The sequence below is a fragment of the Mustela putorius genome, unplaced genomic scaffold (assembly GCF_011764305.1).
Source record: "Mustela putorius furo isolate JIRA1106 unplaced genomic scaffold, ASM1176430v1.1 tig00000407_pilon_pilon_pilon, whole genome shotgun sequence".
Taxonomy (NCBI): domain Eukaryota; kingdom Metazoa; phylum Chordata; class Mammalia; order Carnivora; family Mustelidae; genus Mustela; species Mustela putorius.
Window position 1 is genome coordinate 20,746,146 of NW_025421373.1, and position 21,443 is coordinate 20,767,588.

Sequence of the window (21,443 nt, forward strand, 5' to 3'; positions counted from 1 at the left end):
GCATTTAGAGAAGACTGAGGTTCTCAGTCTCTGAGTATCACTGCAGTATTCCCTTTAGAATTTACCACTTCTCCCAAATCAAGTTCAGATTCCTAAAACTCATGCCCACTTGCAAAACCATGCATACCAACACAAATATGATTTTAACTGGAGAAACGTCTGCACATTAAGTTGGTAGATAGTCAAAGTAACTCTGTACAATTTGACACTGTTTTCATGGTTATTGTAAAGTAAAGAACTTCTACATAAATATTTACAATACCACAAATCTCAGTCACGGTTGTCATCCGTTGTGCCAAGGAAGCAGAGCTACAGGATTCCTGATTCCCATGGTAGCCAAAATGCTTTTAAAGATATATTCCTTCTGAAGGTCAAGAAGTCCTACTAGATTGATTCTTCAAAAAAGTCTGACTCTAAGAAATTAAACTCTGGAATACTGGTAAGGAAAAGATTGAAAGCCAAAGGCGCTGTATACATGAACATCCAAATAAAAAATAACACTGGGGGGAAAAAATCAAACTCAGAAGATAATTTGTTGGGTGCAGTTTTTAAGCTAAACTTCCAGAAGGTTCCATTCACTGGTGCTACTGGTTCAGAACAAGTGACTGATGACTTAATCTAGGGGAATGTTTCATTAAGCTATCAACACTACTAGGTTTCTTTATTTTGAATGAAAAGCCTTACTGAAAATACCCTGGGGCAAGGCTAGAGGCTCCCCCCATCAGCTGGGAGACAGAAGACTCACTACCCCTAGGTCCCACATTCACTCTTCCCTTCCACCTTTGAAAGTCACACCAATTTGTTCTTTATACAAATTGATTTAACAACCCTCAGTAAGCTGAAAAGGTTATCCCCCGCCCCCAACTTGGAATAAAAAATTCTATTTTCCAGCCATCCCTTGAGCTAGGAATGGTCCTGTAACTCAATTCTCCATAACAAGATTTAAGTGAAGGGTGAACATAGGGTACAGACTCTAAGAGGGACCCTTCTCACTCTTCTGTCTTTCCGAGCTTTCTCCACTCTGTAGAAACAGCTTGTTGTAGTCTGTGAGACTGGCTGTAGCTCCAGAGGCTTCCTCAGCGGGAGTGCACCCTGAGAAAGACGGGCCCATGAAGAGGAGCCCAAGCAGGAGTGAGCCTGGGGACACGTGTGACAGTGGAGCTGCCATACCAACCCCTCCACACTCAGTACATGGAACAGAGACCAACTCTGAACTTGTTTAAAAATGGTTTTGTGTCTCTCAGCCTCCTAATCCTAACTGCTACTGAGCACTATTTGTAAGTAGATGTCCCAGGGGCCATAAAGGAGTCCTAAACTTTGTCATTAGAGAAGGACTCTGTGAGAGCTTTACCTTTCAAAAGGGAGATGTTCACTGCTTAGTTATTTAAAAACCCATTTCCACTCCTTTTTTACACTCCCAAAACATAAAAGTACTGTTTTGGGATTGCCAAAGCCATTACCCTGAAAATCCTGAACTTAACTGCATTTTCTTCTAACTAGCCTTATTATCTCATTCCTTCCTCCCCTTACCAATACACAGTGACTTCACGTGGCATCCCACCGCTGGCCCAGCAGCAGGACCACCATCCAGCTCTAGCAGCCTTCTGCACTACGGTTCTCACCAATGGCGTCTCTCCTCTAATTAGAGGGAGTCAGATAAAGAGGGCTGAAAGCATAATAAACTTCCTCTGGCCATGGCAGAAGAACCAGTAGATACTTAAAATGGATTAGCTCATATTCTCTCCCTGTACAGATGCTCTATTTGCAAGAACTCATTTTAATGGTAAACCCATGGGACATAATACACAGCTGAGAATGAAAAATGAGTAATTATTTCCAATTAAAGAATGAAGCTCTACCCTAGATAAACTCTGACCCAGTAGCCTCTAAATCAGCATCTATAAATCTACATGCAGACGTGCCTAAGAACTAAAGAATGTTCTTCACAATAGCCTTCAGAACAATCTCCTCTTTGCGGTCTGACAAAAGTGCAAGACAGATGCTGTCAAAATTAAGATCTGTTAAGATATGTCTCTAGAACAACATGGGTAATCCAGAAGAAAAATATTCAAGTTGAAATAGGATTACTTACAGTTTACTGTTGTTTTCCCTAAGAAAATTCAAAGGTGAGCATGAAAATAAAGGAGAAAAAAAAAAATCTTCAACAAGATGGCAGCAAATGTTATTTACTACAACAGTCCAAAATGAATTTCAAGGTATAACAAATTTTCAGTTCCAGAGGGTGTAAAAACACTCCATTTCTCTTCTTCTAAAAGCTATTTTAATAGCCTGATGTGTTATGCAACCCATCCTGATGTAAAGATGGTCATGTTTCCTTATTTTCTCCTCTGTAATTCTGCGTGTGGGAAGATTAAGAGGTTTATCTAGCCAAGGCCAATTCTGTGGAGTAGTACGAGTAACATCAGAACTGGGGCAACAGGAGAGGAGGAGGGAGAGCAGTTAGAAGCCCTTCGAAGGAGGCCCATACCTGGCTCATCTCTTGCCAAAGAAAGCAACGCTCTAGCAGGTTCTCTTGACAGCATCCCAAAACAAATGCGCTAGAGGCAAAGATGCAAGATTTGGGGAACTGTGGACAGAGAAGACCCGTTCTAGTGCATTCCACTGTGCATGTGAGCCTCAAAGTGCTGGGTGGGTGGAATCCTCCCTCAGTAAAGGTCATGCCAGTCGCCATGCTTTAGTCATTCCACCAGACTGACAGAAACAAAGCCCTGGGAATGCCACTTACTTCGGAACCCAGTATTTCTCTTCTGTGAGTGTTGACACTGAAAACATTAACAGTGAATTATTTAACAATTCCCTCAGTATGCTCTAAAGGTTACTTTCCCCAAATAAGAAATAACTTTTTTTTAAAGTCCTAAGTGTTTATTTATAAAATACAATTTGTTTACAAAACGTAGAGGATTTTGTTCCTCAGCATCTATTTTATAGCTTCATCAGAGTGTGATCATGAACCTAGAAAGAAACATTTACACCTAAAGCAAAGCTAACAAAATTGGCCTCTCGACATTTTCTACAACATTTTCCGGCGTCTAAGTGCCGCCATCATCCCAAGAGCACCTATACCTCCCAAGGGACCACCAGCTGTCTGGCCGTGGGATACAGGAGTTCACCTAGTAATTTAAAAAGAAATCCTTGCCCTCACCTGTTAAACAGAGACACAGACACACACACACACACCCTATGCAAGAGCTTTCTGTGAAATTTAGTCACAAAGATCTGAAAAGCCATCTAGCAGAAATAACCTCAGAGACTGGTGAAGTCATGTAGCAGAAATAATCCAACACATGCATAAATCATCCTACCAAAGTTTATTGGTTTCATCACAGCAACGTTTTGGCCAATCTTCTGCAAACAGCACTGAAAGTCACAGGTAAGATCCACACAGATGATTTTGGCTCAATGTTGAAGAACAATTCTCTTTTTGAAAATTCTAACTTAAATAGTACAACAAGGAATGAAACGCTCTTATTTACCAGATTAAAAATTAATACCACTTGCCTTGGGGAGTTTATGCCTTCACTTTTTATGAGGCAGTGAAGATAAATTCAATCCAAACAAACAAACAAAAACCCCTTATTATACTGAGTGAAGGAAGTCCATCAGAGAAAGACAATTATTATACAATCTCTCTGATATGAGAAATTGGCGAGGGTCCTGAGGGGTAGGGAGGGAAAAAAATGAAACAAGATGGGACCAGGGAGGGAGACAAACCATCAGAGGCTCTTAATCTCAGGAAACAAACTGAGGGTTGCTGGGGGGTTGGGGAGTGGGAGAGATGGGGTGCCTGGGTGATGGACATTGGGGAGGTATGTGCTATGGTGAGCACTGTGAATTATAAAACTGATGATTCACAGACCTGTACCTCTGAAACAAATAATACATTCTATGTTTAAAAAAACAAAACAAAACCTTGCTAAGCATCATTAACGTGACAGGCATTGCTTGGCAAATATTACGTATACAAAGATAAAGCAGACCAAACCCTGGCATCAGTGGTCTTCTAATGCAGGAGAGTGATTTAACAGACTTGTGACAGACAACGGCAACAGAAAGAAATGTGTTCAGCATAATGAGAGGTATGTACAAAGGGGTTTAGGGAGACATGGTGGGAGTGCTGAACCCACTGAAGACTTTCTAGAGGGGAAAACCTCCTTAACAGAGTTCTAAAAGATTAGGAGTTAGCTAGGTGAAAGGAAGTACAGAAGAGAGTTCCAGCTGAGCGTGACCCGAGTAGAATCATGAACCATCAGAGGATGGGCAAGCATCCGAGGGCTACTGGTACAGGCCTTAAAAATCCTATTTTTAAATAATCACTTCTCAATCTGTTATTGGTCCTTACTGTCTACATACTATCTATGATGCATATTAATATACAAAACATGGTCCGTTTAAGACTTAACCTCTAACTGCCTGCACTAAAGGAAGCTCCATTTGTCCAGGATTTTATCAAGGATTAAGCAGCCTGTCAAGCTACAAAGCCCGCTCTGCCTCTAGACTGCTGCAGACGGAAAAGGCTCACCCCCAAGCTTCCTACAGCTGATTAAACTAGAAGGCCGTCCATCTTCAAGCTGGCCAACAACCACGGTGTGGCCCAGCAGGGAGAGCTGGGCTAGACCAATCATTCTTGCTCTCCAAAATATGAATGGAAAAACACCAAGAAGATGAAGCAGTTAGCGGAGGGAAGTGAAGCTGAGAGAATACAAAAAGCAAAGCTATTAAGTAACTTCATGACCATGAAGAATCACAGCAGCCTACATTTAGGAGGAAGCCAAAAGTAGGACTAAAAAGAAACTACACAGAAAAGAGATCTACAAAACAGAGAAGAACAACTCAGTTATCTCAAGAAGTAGATATAGGGGCGCCTGGGTGGCTCAGTGGATTAAGCCTATGCCTTCGGCTCAGGTCATGATCCCATCCTGGGTCGAGCCCCACATTGGGCTCTCTGCTCAGCGGGGAGCCTGCTTTCCCACTTCTCTCTACCTGCATCTCTGCCTACTTGTGATCTCTCTGTTAAATATATAAATAAAAAAAATTTTTTTTAAGATTTTTATTTATTTATTTGACAGAGATCACAAGTAGGCAGAAAGGTAGGCAGAGAGAGAGGAAGGGAAGCAGGCTCCCTACGGAGCAGAGAGCCAGATGCGGGGCTCGATCCCAGGACCCCGGGATCATGACCTGAGCCGAAGGCAGAGGCTTAACCTACTGAGCCACCCAGGCACCCCAATAAATAAAATCTTAAAAAAAAAAAAAAAAGTAGATATAGAGAGATACAGCTAGGTGAAGAATAACTGAATAGAGCTACAGAGAAGTCGGTTTCTAAGTGAAAAAGTTTTATGTCCTCCAGCTTCTTCTGCAACTATATATGGCAATGTGACCAAGTTCTGGTCAATGAGATTATCAGAAAGTCTGAAGTCTTACAGAGGGAGGTACGCTCTTCCACACTGTCTCCACTCTGCAGCTTGGAATGCAGAAGTGATGGCAGGTGCTCTGGCAGCACTCTGAACAAGGAGTTTAAAGTCCACATGCTGAGCAGTAGCATCATAGGGACCGTCCCTAACAACTTCCAGACTTACCTGAGAAGAAAGACAAGTATCTACCTGTTGAAGCCACTACTTTCCAAACAATTCCAACCCTAACAGATTAAGTTGTAGAGACCATGTAATCTCAACAAGAAGGATAGTCCCATAAGACAGTTAAATGGAAGTGTGATGCATTCCACTTTACCCTAGTATCTTCTTCAATGTAGAGGTGGGGAAACCACAGTCAGCACATGACAGAACTAGGATTTGGGAACCCAAATCTTTCCGACTTGGGAGTCCAAAGTCATTAATCATTGAAAACAAATGAATGCAAATGAAGTCAAAGAGAGAATAGCAAGTTCACAAGTATTTGATGGTTCCGATTCTTGGACTACCAAAGCCTATTTTAAAAAGCTGAATGCAGTGGAACTTACCAACCACAGTCAACACTTCTGACAAATCTCCATGACCTTCTAAACTATCTAGACATAAAGACTTCTCCCAACACAAGTATTCTACTCTCAGTACCTAGGGAAAAGGCGCATGGCCACCAGAAACTGAATATAGGCACCAGCCCCTTGTCCATGGCAGAACTCTGCCAAATTCTGATTTTAAGGAGTGGAATGGACTTCTAAGAGCACGGAGGATTACTGAAGAGACCTGCAGTGCATATTTTGTTTAAGGTGGCAAAGAAGTCTTTCTCATTAACTGTAAGGAAAAGAATGGCCCAGACACAGTGACAAATGGAAGAGCTCAGTATTAATATTTCAATCCCCAGGCAATGGCTGGCCCTGGGATGCTTCACTGCTACAGCGTGGTAACATGGTCATCCTTTTGAAAGGCTTGGGAGTTTAGATGACCAAGTTGAGGGCCATGTTCATGGCATTAATCCTCCTCATTAAGTAAATACACATTAGTACCAAGCACCTATTTTGTGCCCAGCAGTGTCCTCTGTGCAGTAGACTAAAGCAGTGCACAGAGCCCCTGCTCTCATGAAGTCTACACTCTAGTTGCTGTGCCAGCAAAACCAAGTAAGTTAGGGGGCGCCTGAGTGGTGCAGTCGGTTGAGCATCCAACTCTTGGTTTCAGCTCAGGTTGTGATCCTAGGGTTGTGGGATCAAGCCCTTTAAAGAGTCAAAAATCAGGGTGCCTGGGTGGCACAGTTGGTTAAGCATCTATCTGGTTAAGCCCCCACATCAGACTCTCTGCTCAGCGAGGAGTCTGCTTTTCCCTCTCCCTCTGCTGCCCCTGCTTGTGTGCTCTTACTCTCTGCCAAATGAATAAAATCTTTAAAAAAAAAAAAAAATGAAGAGTCAAAAAGCTTATTGGTTTATGAATTAGACTGTCTGGACTTCGTTTTTCTGATTGTGGAAAGGGAAGAAAGCTAAGTATGACCTTTGAGTTTAGACAGACCTGTGTTCAAATAATTCAGGGCATGACCCCAGAAAACTTACATGTTCTGAGCCTTAGAAACCAGTCCTCAAGCATTAGAAAAGACGACTACTAACCTTAGTGGACCAAGTACAAAAGCATCAGGTGCTTGGCGAAGAAGAGACACTCTCTCAAACTCACTGAAGCCCAGGCCAAGCAGTCCCCATCTGCCGCTGGACAGTGTCCCTGACAGGTCCCCCAGCCACCACCACCCCTCACCTCTGAATAATCCAGTGTCCATGCTGCTGTGGAAAGAGCAAGATTTCAACATGCAAATCAGGTCCCATTGCTTCCTGCTTAAAACCACTTATTAGTTTAAGCATAATCTTAAATGAAACTCAAATCCCTAGGATAACCTCCTGGCCCCAGAGGATCCTGTCCAGCTTCCCTCTGGAATCTGGCTTCAAGACCAGTTTCTTTGGGCCACTCTTCAATAACAGATACCCACCAAATTCATGACGTCTATGAACAGAAATACCACTTTTCCACATTTGCTGAAGACAAATGACCCCAATATCAAGGCACTTGGGGGAACTACTTGGGATCTTCTGTGAAGTCCCAGGGCTGCCTGTGCCCCGCTCAGGTGGCTAGAATCTACCTACTTGTGGTCCCCAGGAACTCCACATAGTTCCCTTTTTTCCCCAAGGGACACTACTTTTTGTCTTGTAGGTTTTATCCCCGTCCCTAAAGTCTGACTGCTGGGTAGCACAGGCCCTCTCTCCTTGCAGTTCACATCCTTGTCGCCCACCTTCTCCCCAAGGTGTGCAATCTGGCCCTTCTTACTGCATGGCTTCCACTGCTAAAAAGAAACAGGCAGATACAGGGCAGTGGACAAAAGAAAAAAAAAATTCCTTGTAAGTGAGGTCTCCATACTCCTTTTCCTTGTTTCTAATTGTGTGAATAAGCAAGCCTCTTAAACTCCTATCCTCTGCCTCTGGGAGGGTTGGTCTCCCCCAAGCCCCGTTCCTCACTCTCTGGCCAGACAATGGATTCACAACCCACAAATAGGGTGGCCTACAGCCCCTTGCAAGCCACTCCCTTCAGGTGAGTCATTATCATTTCTGAGGGCAGAGCTCTTAATCAAGGATTCCTTCAAGATGATTAATAAAGAAAAAAAAAGACGGTTAATAAAGGCTAATGAAACACTATTACTGAAACTGTACGGAGCCATATACAATTTAAAACCATGACCCTGATTATCTTAAAGTGAGACTTCCTTAAAATTAAGAGACTACTACACGCTGGATGTTTTGCAAGGTCATCTCTGTCCTCACAACTAGAGCCACAGGGACATTTCTTGGCCTGTCAGATGAAACGCTGAGAAGGTGTTACCAGCACATGGCAGCAAAGGGACAGAACTTCGATTTCCACCTAGGTCTGATTCTCAACGAGTGGTTTTCTAACTACATCCCAGGCAGGGTTCCAAAGAGACAGCTGGATATTTAAGAAATGTTTTTTATAAAGAGAACTGAATTTTTATTAGAGACAGAAATGAAGAAAAGCATACTCCAAAGCACTGTACGTGAACTTCTAACACACCGGAGACCGCCCACGCACCCCCCACGCCCCATCCCTGTGTGCAGCCAAAGTAAGGAGTTTTTGTTGGGGGGGAGGGTCAAGCCTCAGAATAAAACCTGTATTCTGCCTTCTGGTGGATGATTTAAAATGAAGCTACTTTAAAATCTGCAAACTTTGCAACTGTGATTCCATTATGATCTTATTTTCCGCTTAATGTTACAAAAAAGACACGACCCAATGAACCGGGAAGATAATCCCTCAGTTCTCATTCATCTAAATGGCTAAAGTTTAAAATCCTCTAAATCTAGGGGCACCTGGGCAGCTCAGTGGGTTAAAGCCTCTGCTTTCGGCTCAGGTCATGGTCCCAGGGTCTGGAATCCAGCCCCACATCGGGCTCTCTGCTCTGCAGGGAGCCTGCTTCCTCCTCTCTCTCTCTCTGCCTGCGTCTCTGCCTACTTGTGATCTCTATCTGTTAAATAAATAAATAAATAAATAAAAATCTTTTTAAAAAAATCCTCTAAATCTATATTGAGTTTTGTGTTTATCAAAACAGCTGCATTGTCCTCACTGATCTAGAACACTTCACAACAAAAGAGGAATTGTAAGTTTGTAAAAATCATCTACACTAAAATAGAATTTGTTTAGATATCTGAGTTCTGCATAAGATGGGTTGGAAAGAATTTCACTGTTTAAATTAAAAGAAACATTTAAAATCCGCCCCTATACCGCAGTGATTTTTAAGTAACTCATGGTAAGCGGAGAGATGGTCTCACATTAGGGCCAACCGATAAGCAGGGGGAGAAACTGAAAGAAATCTTGCCATCTACTTTACCTTCTCACTCAATCCATGAAGCCCTTCTAAAATGTCCTTAACAGGTTGGAAGCAGCCCCTGCTATCATTTCCTGTTCACAGCCAACGGTAGGCAAACGATCATCCATGGCCTAAATGTGGCCCGCTGCCTGATTTCGTAAATAGCATTTTACTGGACTACAGCCACATCCATCTATTTATGTATTGTGTCGGGCTGCTTTAGTGACACAATGGCAGAGCTGTGTAGTTACGAGACAGACTGTATAGCCTACAAAGCCTAAAATTTTTACTAGCTGGCCCTTTACAAAAAAAGTTTGACTACCTGTTCTAGCCCACCAGCTGGAGTCTCCAAGCAAAGAACTGTATTATAGTCATTGTTTCAGGTGCTAGTTCAGTAGATACTGGGTTACCCTTGTCTTATCTATGGTGCCCAAGGGCCTACCAAACATTAGGCTCTCAATAAGTATTGGAGTAAGGAATGTTAGATAAGAAGGGAGAGGCAGGGAAGAAAGATGTATAGGGCTTTTCTTCTCCCAAACTAATTTGACATTTATCCTTCATGGAATATTTAAAAAACTAATAGATCCCTTTTCTTGTTATTTGAGCACAGGGTTGTACATCTGAATTAAAATCCAGGATGTGAAGTCAGTATTCCATTCCAAGCAAATAAACACAGATTAAAACACTGTTTTATGGAAGTCGTTAATTTTGAACACCCAGGAAAAGGCTACCCATACCAACTCAGAATATTCATTTGTTGCTGTGGTTTTAATATCACTCACCACAATAATATAAAGCAATTGGGCTAAATTATCTTTGCCTCCGACATGAACTCAGCACTCTGGATTTGGGAAATGGAAGAGAATTGCTTTAAAAAAGAGGAGTGAATCAAGCCCTCAATGAGCTTGTTAGATCTTTTTTCATCTCCATCATTTCTTCCTAATCATACATTTTTATGTTGGTTTTCAAGATTTCTGTATGAATAATTAAAATATGCATCAATTCCTACACAGCTCTCTATAATTTTGACTTTTTAAGCAACTCACTTCATTATACTTGTGTTCTCCTATGTAACAAAGAATCTGATTTCAAGAGTTTTAAAATTAGCAACTGAAAATCTATTCTTGTCATGGAATCAAAAGAGAAAAACGTTACTCAGTCTGCTTTCTGCAACTATTTAAATTCCCGAGCACATGTAATTCCTGATAAAACGATGAGGACTGAGAAGACAAGGAATGGAATATTGAAATACTGGATAATGAAATATTGATGATTTCACTGAAATATTAATATTTAATTAATGCAATTTAATTAATTTAATTAATTAATATGAACTACTATTTCATTGAAAATATTCTTGAATAATGAAATATTCATCTATGGGTACTTCCAAGGATAACCAATGCAGTTAGATGTTCTCAAATCAAGATATATTTGGGGAACATTAAAGCATCACTCACACAGGACAAAATTGCCTACACACTCAGGATACAGAAAAACGGCAGTCTGAGTCCACAGAAATAGAGAATGGTTCCACTTCAGGCTCAAGAAGTAATCCTGCCCACAGCGCAAGGTCAGGGCTGTAGGAGTCCTGAAAAAGTCAGTCAATGCAAAGGAAATCCAGGAAGGATCAAATAATCCTATCTAAAGGACCCAGTCTTTTAAAAATGCAACCTGAAAACCCCAACAAGTCATGGGGAGATTTAGGTTACACTAAGAAATTTTACTGGTGAACTGTAGGATGTACAATATCTATACAAAATAGAACAGAAATTCAACAGTTCCAAGAGGCTTCCTACACCTCGCACAGGGACTTGAACCAAGAACTAGCTGCAGGCAAGAAAAATTACAAATGACAAAAACCTGCAACAGTATCCAATAAATGAGCCCAGTACTCCATCTTCTCCAACTTGGGGCCTCTCTGAAAACATCTCTAAGGAAGGAGGCTAAGAGAGCTGGCCAACCAAGCACATACGAGGGGGACAAGGTCTCAAAAGAAGAAACGACTTTTGTTGGAACAGTAAGTCTGGGGAACGACCTCAGAAAAGGGGCTTGCTGAGTTTAAAGAGAGTAGTCTTGGGGTGCCTGGGTGGCTCAGTGGGTTAAAGCCTCTGCCTTCGGCTCAGGTCATGATCCCAGTGTCCTGGGATCGAGCCCCGCATCTGGCTCTCTGTTCAGCAGGGGGCCTGCTTCCCTTCCTCTCTCTCTCCCTGAGTCCCTGCCTACCTGTGATCTCTGTCAAATAAATAAATAAAATATTTTAAATAAATAGATAGATAGGTAGATAGATAGATAGAGGGAGTAGTCTCGTTTGGCCAAACAACTCAGGTTGCAGCTCCAAGCAGAGCTGGCCTACAGACAGGTGCAGGCCACTGTGGGCCATGCCAGGACCTTTCACCCCCAGAAATCAGAAATAGCGGCCACTTGGAGCACTAACTCAGCAGCTGCAGTATCTTTAAGCCAATTACTCTGCACTGCGTTTATCAGATGGAGGTAGGAAGGTTTTTGAAAAGCTGGCACTGGGAAAATGAATTGGACTAGAATTTTTTCAGTGACCAGCATACCCTAAGTCCTTATTTCATACAGAAAGTCCCAGTCCAGGGGTGCCTGGGTGGCTCAGTCAGTTAAGCGTTGGGTCATGATCCTTGTGCTCCCTGATCAGCAGGGAGTCTGCTTCTCCCTCTCCCCCGCTTGCACTGTCAAATTTTAAATAGAGGGGCGCCTGGGTGGCTCAGTGGGTTAAAGCCTCTGCCTTCGGCTCAGGTCATGATCCCAGGATCCTGGGATCGAGCCCCACATCGGACTCTCTGCTCAGCAGGGAGTCTGCTTCCTCCTCTCTCTCTCTCTGCCTGACTCTCTGCCTACTTGTGATCTCTGTCTGTCAAATAAATAAATAAAATCTTTAAAAAATATATTTTTTAAATAGAATCTTTAATTTTAAAAAAATCATACAAAAAACAAAAACACAAAAAAAGAAAGTCCCAGTCCAATAACCGCAGGAGAGTAGTTCAATAATAGCACTTTAAAAGTGCTCAGGATACTAGGGGTGCCTGGGTAGCTCAGTGGGTCAAAGCCTCTGCCTTGGGCTCTGGTAGTGATCCCAGAGTCCTGGGATCAAGCCCCACATCATTCTCTCTGCTCAGCGGGGAGCCTGCTTTCCCTCTTTCTCTCTCTGCCTGCCTCTCTGCCTGCTTGTGATCTCTGTCAGTCAAATAAATAAATAAAATCTTAAAACACACACACACACACACACACACACACAGAGTTCTCTAGTCTTAAAATAAATAAATAAATAAATAAATGGGTAAATAAATAAATAAATAAATAAAGTGAAAGTGCTTAGGATACTAAACTCCTTTAAATGCTTTCTGCATTTTAACTCTGATGAAAGTACTATTATCATGACCATTTTGCATACAAGGAATGTGGGGCACAGCAGGTAAAAACCAGAGAATGCCAAAGCAGGCAGAATGGACCCCAAGGTCTAGGTCCTTTACCATTCTCTGTGCAGCCTCTTGGCCCAATCACCGACTTTGCAGCCATCCCGTGTTCCTATGCCAGGCTCTGGCAACAATGAGGCCCACAACCCAGCCCTGCCAGGCGACATACCATGCTTGGTCAGGCAAAAGATCCAGGAACTGAGGCCTGAGGTGGGGCGGGGCAGGCCCATTAGCACCTCTGAGCCAAAGCACAATGGACACCTTAGCCAGGCAAGCAGGAGCTGGATTTCTGCCACACTGATCCCCTAGGCCAGGCATCCCTGCAGCGTTCTAAGGCAGCTCTAAGGGCAGCCCTGGAGGGAGCCTCAATTCAGTATTGGTAGTCAAAGCCTGGGCGAAGATGACTTAAATGAGACTAGGAGGGAAAAGGGGGACTTACCAAGTTCTAGCTCTGATCATTTGAAATAGGTAGAAGTCAGGGGTCGGGGTAGGACAGATCATGCAGGCCATTTCGGCTTTACGAACACATCCAGATTATCACACAATGGTTCCCGAACACAGCGTGCCAGACTACTTCCCAGGCTGCCCTAGCAGAATGGCCCCAAGCAGTTCTGCCTTCAGAAAAATTGGCCCTACAAGCTACCTAAGACCAGCTTTCACCAGCTTCAACAGTTTCTGGACTCAGCACTTCAAACTACCAGTTCTCTGCCCTGGAGTCTGGTGCCAGCCGGGACCCCAACCCTGGGAGCCCCTCTGTGGCTTGTGCCAGGGCAACCAAGTCCCCCAAGAGTCCAGTCTCCTCCCTCTCTAGGGACCAGGACACCCTTAGAAGCTTGACTCCTCTTAGCAGAAAAGTATAGGCAGAAGGTGTGAAGATCTGAGCTGTGGGTTTATTTATCTGAACTAGGACCCTCCCCGCCCCATAACACTACTAACTTGGACTTAACCTTCTCCCAAACACGTAACCAAAGAACTGCCAGCTCAAATTCTTTTGGAAGCACCCACCTGACTCCATCTTTCACGTTACAGTTACCCTGACCTCACACTCCTTGATGCTTCCTCTCCAACAAGCCCACCTCACAAGAGTCCCCCTCCCCAGCCTTTCCAGAGAGCCCTCTGGCAGGGTGTATGTCCTCAAGTAAGTTGATTAACTTTTCAAAGTCTCAGTTTTTACACCTGAAAAATGGAGCTGATACTAGTTATCTGCTTCACAGGGCCCTTAGAAAGTGACTGCCAACCTTGAGGGCATTCTGCTAAGTGAAGCAAGTCAGAGAAAAACAACTCTGACAGGACCTCGAGGCACAAACCAGCGCACAGATAGAACAGAAAGGTAGTTGCCTGAGGCAGAGTTTGGAGAGTGGCAAAAATGGGTGAAATGAGTCAAAAACTATAAACTTTTAGTTACAAAATTTAAAAAGTCCTAGGGAGGAATGTGCAGCATGGTAACTTTAGTGAAAGATACTGTATTGCATATTTGATGGTAGATCTACAAAGTTACAAGGAAAAAAAAACTGTAACTATGAATGGTGAAGGATATTAATTCATTGCGGTGTTCATTCTGCAATCTATACAAACATCAAATCATTGTGTTGTACACCTCAGTTATACCTCACTTAAATACCTTCATTGTTGATATTGGCAGGTATTTTCTGCTCTGACGATGAGCAAGAGGAAGCATCAGAGAGGGGATCTGGCACTGTTCTGGAGTACAAGTATTATTTCAGTGACTCCTCACCAAACCCAAGGGGGGATTAAGAGTAATTCTCCCCCACTGAGCAGAGGAATAAAGCACTGAGCAGTCACTTGCCAAAGACACAGTGAAGGTGAAGCAGGGCATCTTACCCCGGCAGGTGGAGGGTAGGTGAACCATGAAACCCCTCCACACCCAGAAGCGCTTTGCAAAGTATCCCATCCACGGGTGGCCAACCTCAATTCCTTTGAGATCTTCGAGGCTCTCCAGACCAATCCTACTCCTCTCAAGACTCAGGAAAAGGAGGGGCACCTGGGTAGCTCAAGCATCTGACTCTTGGTTTGGGCTCAGATCATGATCTCAGGGTCTGGAGATCTAGCCCAGTGTGAGGCTCCACACTCAGCAGAGGGACTGCTTCTTTCCCTCTCCCTCCGCCCCTCCGCACCCCCCACACTCATGGTCCTTTTCTCTATGATAAATCTTAAGCGGGGAGACAAAGGACAAGGAGTTCTAATACCCAGCGCTCTCAACCTCTCCTTCTCAAGGACACTGACTGACCTTCACCTCATTCACTGAGAATATATCTGAACCTGGCTCAGCCTCTCTCGTGGAGTCCTGCCATGGTCCCAGCAGCTTTGCCGTCCATAAGCATGCTCCATCCAATGCCTTGGCTGTATTTCTTCTTCTCCTAACCTCCCATCTTTTCCATTGCCAACCGTGGCCACACTAGAGCTTCCCCTCAGAGAACAGCTCTACCTCTGCGATCTTAAGTTCAAATACCCTTTGGTCTAACCACATTGAACTCTCCTTCCCTCCAGTTTTCTTAACACTCCCGAGGATGCCTATCACTCAGCCTCATCAAGACCACCAGTCCCTTGTGCATCCTTTACCTTGTTTGCCCTTCCAGTAAGTCAGCTCACTGTCTGTCGCTTCAACCATGGTCTTGCCATTGTCCTAAATGTCTGGAAGAAAAAAATAATTCACAACCCCACCAGATTCAGGCCATTGTTCAGTCATGGCTTCTGAACTTCACACCAAACAGCAACCAACGCTTCCGGTTCCCCGGTCATTACTCGCCATCGCTCTTTAGCTTCAAGCCCACTCAGCCAAGCCCATACTCCACATTTCAGTCACCATCAGCCAAGGGACTTCTCGGTCTACTTCATCAGCATTTATCCATCTTCAGTTTGGCCCCATGTAAAGTGGAAAGGTGCCCCTCACTGTTCCCGGCCCCTCCAGCTCTGGCTCCTTCCTCTTCCCCTTCATGGAGCAATTCCCTGACATGGAGCAACTTCCTGACAGACGTCACTGCAGCAGCGTCAACACCTCACCTCCCACCAGGCCTGAGCGCACCCTGGCCCACCCAGGTCAATGCAGACTCAAATCCAGTGGCCACTTTTCCGTCTTTATTTTCATGATCTCTGGGCAACTGGCCACTTCCTCATTCTGGAAAGATCTCCCTTCTCAGCCTGCTTGACTCCACACTCCCTGGGGTTTTCTTCCCAATCTTTCACTTCTCTCTCAGCCTCTGTTTTGGCTCTTTTCCTTTTTTCCAATCCCACAAAAACTGCTTGCCTACTATAGGCCTGCATGAACCTACTATATGCCTGCATGAACTGAGGGACTGGGCTTCCTGGGGATTCTTCTCCCTATTCTGCATGACCCTCCCAGATGGCAAGCTCATTCATGGCTTCAGGTATCACCTAAGTGGTGAAGACTGGGAGTGGAGACATTAGCCCAACCGGAGTTCAAGTTCTAACTCCCACACCACAGCCAGGACACTCCATTTCTCTAGACGATAGTTTTCTAATCTCGAAGATAACAGTAATGAACAATACATGAGAAACACTTAACACTGTGGCTCCCACATGATAATATAATAGTCTATGGCAAGGAACAACAAAGGCACCTACTGTTTCTTACTTCATCTCCAGGAGTCCTCTCTGAGCTCCACCAACCTACATGAAACCTCAACTCGGATTTTGCACAAGCAGCAAAAACTCAACAACACCAAGATTAAATTCCTCATTTTTCTCTATCATGCCGTTCCTTCAAGGGTGACCTACCCCAGTACATGATCCCACTAGCCACCCCAAAACTTACGGTGGTTTTAAAAGATGCCCACAAATTCTTCGACTTCCTCCTACCAAGAGGTGGTGTCCATCTCCTGCTCTGGACCCTGAGCTCACCCATGGGACTGCCTTGATGAACAAGATAACAGTCCACTTGGTACCACGAGGCTGCTGAGGCTCAGTCAGAAAAGACTGGCAGCTTCCACCAGTCTCCTTTGGCACATTCACAGTGAGACTTCCGCCTGGACGTGAGAAGTACAATCCCTCTGATACAGCATGGAGACAGACCATGCAGAGAGATGGCCCCAGGAGTCCACACTCTTCAAGCCCCCAGCTGTTTGGCTGTTCCCAACCCCAAATGCAAGACAAGTGCATGAAGAAGACTTGAGATGAGCCCTGTCACCATTTGACTGTAGCTTCCTGAGGGATCCTGAGCAAGACCAGACTTGCTGGCCCTAATCTACCTCCAGATTCATGAGTCAACGAGTTCTTGTGCACGGCCACTCTTTGAAGGTGATTCATTAACACGACAGAGAACCAGAATAACGCTCAAGCCAAAAATCTAAGGATTCCCTAAAATCGTTCTCACCTCCTACATCCAATTGCGGAATTGAAGCAATTCTTTAAAGCATCTACTTCTGCAGATCGGTCCTACTCCTGACTGGTGGTGAATACCATCACTCCATTCCTGAACCAGGAAAACCGCTCCCGGTCTTCTTGGTCCCATCTGGCCTCCCTTCCTATCCCTCACAGTGCAGCCCGATCAGCCCAAGGCAGTCCAGGCAAACTTCGGAGGTTCCCATGACGTGACCCTCGCTGGGCTGTGCAGCTCCAGGCACATCCACTGCTCTTGACTCTGCTCCAGGCACACTGAGTCCTGGAAGGTCCTTGAAGTGTGGGGTCACTTACCCCCGAGGCTCTGCACAAGCTGTTCCTTCTGCCTGGCTCGGCCGGTCACTGGGCCAACTCAAGTCCAACATTACAGATTAAAAAGGACTCCTCTTGGAAGCTCTCTTGGGCCCTCAAGTCTAAGTTAAGTTTCCTCTCAGACACTCCCTCAGTAACTTTTACTTCACTCTAAATGGAATGAGCCACTCCAAAATGTAACTGCCTATTTTTCATCTCTCAGAGTGTAAATTCCCTGACAATAGGCCAATGGCTCATGCACTTGTATCTCTGTAGAGCCAGGACATCAGAACCTAAAAGGATCAAAAAATTAGAGTTGTTTCAGTGAATGACTGATAAATTATATCAAGGCAACTCCATCACTTAATAAATAAAACTGGAAGAATGCAAGACAGCTAACTCTTCCCGAAAGTATACAAAAAAGGACTAAAATTTTTTTGAAATGAAATGAACACTTGAGATTACCTAATTAATCCCATCTTTTTACAGATGAAGAAACAAGTTAATGAGACTGACGGGCTTGCCCAAACCTCCACACCTGGTTGGTGGCAAAGACAGGAACAAAAATCAGGTCAATTAACTCCCATGGTATCATTGTGACATGTCCGAATCTGAGTAAACCACACAGCTGAATAGCACAGGAATTTCAGAATATGGCCAGTAAATTCTCAAGATTAAGAATCTGTTTTATAGGGGCGCCTGGGTGGCTCAGTGGTTTGGGCTGCTGCCTTCGGCTCGGGTCATGATCTCAGGGTCCTGGGATCGAGCCCCGCATCGGGCTCCCTGCTCCGCAGGAAGCCTGCTTCTCTCTCTCTCTCTCTCTCTCTCTCTCTCTCTGCCTGCCTCTCTGCCTACTTGTGATCTCTGTCAAATAAATAAATAAAATCTTTAAAAAAAAAAAAAAAGAATCTGTTTTATAATCCTCTTGTATTATATTATTCTCATGACTGAACATACAGAGTAGCTTTGGGCAACTTTTGGGCAACTCCAATTTCTTTGGAGTACACACCCATCAGAATGGGTAGTGAGAAGGACTGATAATACAAGTAGTATTGGTGAGGATATGAAATAAGTGTAACTCTTACACTGGGAGTGGTCCAATTGGTTGGTACAGCTGCTTCGGGAAAAAATGTTTGCCAGTATTTAGTAAACCTGAACATACATGTACCCAATGAGCCTGAAATTCCATTCTAACCAACGAAGTTAGTATCTCCACCAAAAATATGCACTAGAAAGTTTGTAGCAGATTCCAAATATCCTCAAAGTGAAAACAGTCTAAATGCCCAACAACAGAATGGATGGATTAGTAATGATATATTCATAATTACACTGCAACAAAAAAAAACAAATTATTGATTCATCCAGTATGGATGAATTACACAAGCATGCTGAGTGAAAGAAATCCTAAGCCTATCTGTGATTCCATTTTTGGGACATTCAAAATCAGGCAAACCTAATCTAGTTCAGTACTACCTGTGAAGGGACAGAGAGAGCCTTCTGGAGTGTTTGAAAGGTTTTATATCTCCGTTTTGGGGGTGATAACATGATGCAGGTACATATAAACTTAGCTTTACTTTTAAGACTTGAAGTACAACTTCAAGTGCACAATTAAAATTGAGTGAAAGTGAATGAAAAATCAAAAAAGATAGGAGCACATCAGCTTTATAGAACCTATGTTCAATGTAATACAATATAATTTCATTTAACCCTCAAAAGAGCCCTTAAGTTTTGTAAATATTATTTACTAGTCATGGTTGAGTTCAAAAAAATCTCTGAATCACAAGAGAAAGAAAGAGGGAATAAAAAATGATAGCTTAAAAAAAATCAACTTTAACATTCTTTTGGGGACTTTTCTTTTTGTAGAACAGACCAAAAAGTGTGTTTTATCCAAGGTCAAGGGCAACTTTAATGTCCAGCTCTTAAAAGGTACATGAAAGAATGTGTTCCTACATGATGTTTACTTAACTCCACAAAGATTGTACACTGCCAGTTTTGAAGAGGAAAAAAATCCCTAAAATGTCACTGACGCAGGTCAGGAGACAGGGGAAATCAAGGACATAGAGACTCACTTTGTCTACACTTCTACTGATACCATTATATTGAGTCATATGGACTCATACCAATCAGTACAGAAAAATCTAATGTGATTTTTTTAAGTACAGCTTATTATGTTTTTATCAGTGCTAATCATCACAGCAACCTCTGATGCTGTCTCAGTTTAGCACAAGAGAAAATTGTGATTCAGAGTGATTTGTCTTAGACCAGGTTCCCAGGATTTGACATTTTAGAAATAAGTGCATTCTAAATATATATATATATATACCTTCATCCAAATGAACTTGAGGACTAATACAGGTATGTCATGTTTTTATTCTGCTAGGAAATAAAACACTGAGAGAGACACTATCATTCACTATCATTTCAGAGTAGACCATATAATCTAACATCTACAAAAAGTTGCAATATTTTAAGTCTCTAAATGTATGATTACTTTGCAAGACTTTCCTGATTTTTCCATTTTGCTATGGACAGATATTTGGACAATACCTTAGATCACACAGGTAATAGGTGGAATACCCAGGAATCAAATACAGAATGTCAAAGTTCTTTTCTTCTCTGCTGCAATAGTGGGTACAGATTAAGATCATGGACATGTCACCAACCCTTATGACAACCAAGGCAGCTGTGAGGACTCCACTCTGCCTAACCCTCGGTTTCCTCAACAGCAAGACAGGAATAAATACTCCAACACTACTCAGGGTTGGCAAAAGGGCTAAAGGAACAGCAGAATCCCATATTAAACACTTCCTGCAGAATCAGAGAACAAATTCTCAAGGGTTAATCAGCAGCAGCACAAACTTTATTATGTGACTTTGACTTAAACACTGGTTGATTCTATGGAGCACTGTTTAAGTGCATTACTAATATTAATTTATTTAATATCAAAAGCTTTAAAATGCAGGTACCTTTGGACCCTACAACTCTACTTCTAGAATTTGATCATAAGCAGAAACACCCCAAATGATTAGAAACACTGTATGCAATAATCCCTCTTTTAGAGATTCACCATGTAATCTGCATATTAAAGGCTGTACAATATAGAAACTTGTTTTACTTTGATCCAATTTTTAAAGTTACTTGGCACTGGAATTGCTTTTTGGCACAAGACTCATTTAAGTACCACTCTTGGGGCGGCTGGGTGGCTGAGTCTCTTAAGTGTCTGCCTTCGGCTCAGGTCATGATCCCAGAGTCCTGGGATCAAACCCTGCATCCTGCTCTCTACTCCACGGGGAGCCTACTTCTCCCTCTCCCACTCCCCCTGCTTGTGTTCCCTCTCTCACGGTATCTCTATCAAATAAATAAATAAAATCTTTAAAAAAAAAAAAAAAAGAATTACCACTCCTTATAATACACTAGCATATAATATCCAGAATTTATGCAGAATATTCATTTCAGTGTTATTTATAACAGCCAAAATTGGAATAGAAAATATTCAATGGAAAGGTGATTAGTTAAAAAAAAAAAATTATGGTTTGTCAGTATATAATGCAGGAAACTAATGAAGAGAAACTTAAATTTTAAGTATTCATACAAGAAAAAAAGCAGGTTATGAAACTATCTTCATTATGATGAAAATGTTAACTGGTTCTTTCTGGTTACTGAATTACAATTTCCCCCCACTGTGCTTTCCAAATTTTCTTTTACTTTAATAATATGTTACCAAAATAATCTGGCCTTTCACTGGCAAGAACAGGTGTACACATGCAGAGATGTTAATAGGATTACAAAATGATTGTTATCAACTGTAAGACAGGAAGCATAATACTGAAATGCAAATGAAATTTCATTTATAGGACTCACTGTGTAGTACTAACAAGTAAACATCTACAAAGCATGCCTCAAAACCAACACCTATGCTCTTCTGAGCTGCTCACAAAATGCAAATAAGATCTACATACAAAAGCGTAAATGGTATTATCCAAACCAAAAACAAAAAACAAGTATCTATAGATGAGTAACATTTATTGATCTCAA

The 21,443-nt window shown here is 42.8% G+C and overlaps 1 protein-coding gene across 3 annotated transcripts in view; it reads right to left on the minus strand.

Moving 5' to 3' along the window:
• ARL15 (ADP ribosylation factor like GTPase 15) overlaps window positions 1-21,443 on the minus strand; it is a 394,584-nt gene that overhangs the window by 365,863 nt on the left and 7,278 nt on the right. The window lies entirely within an intron of this gene.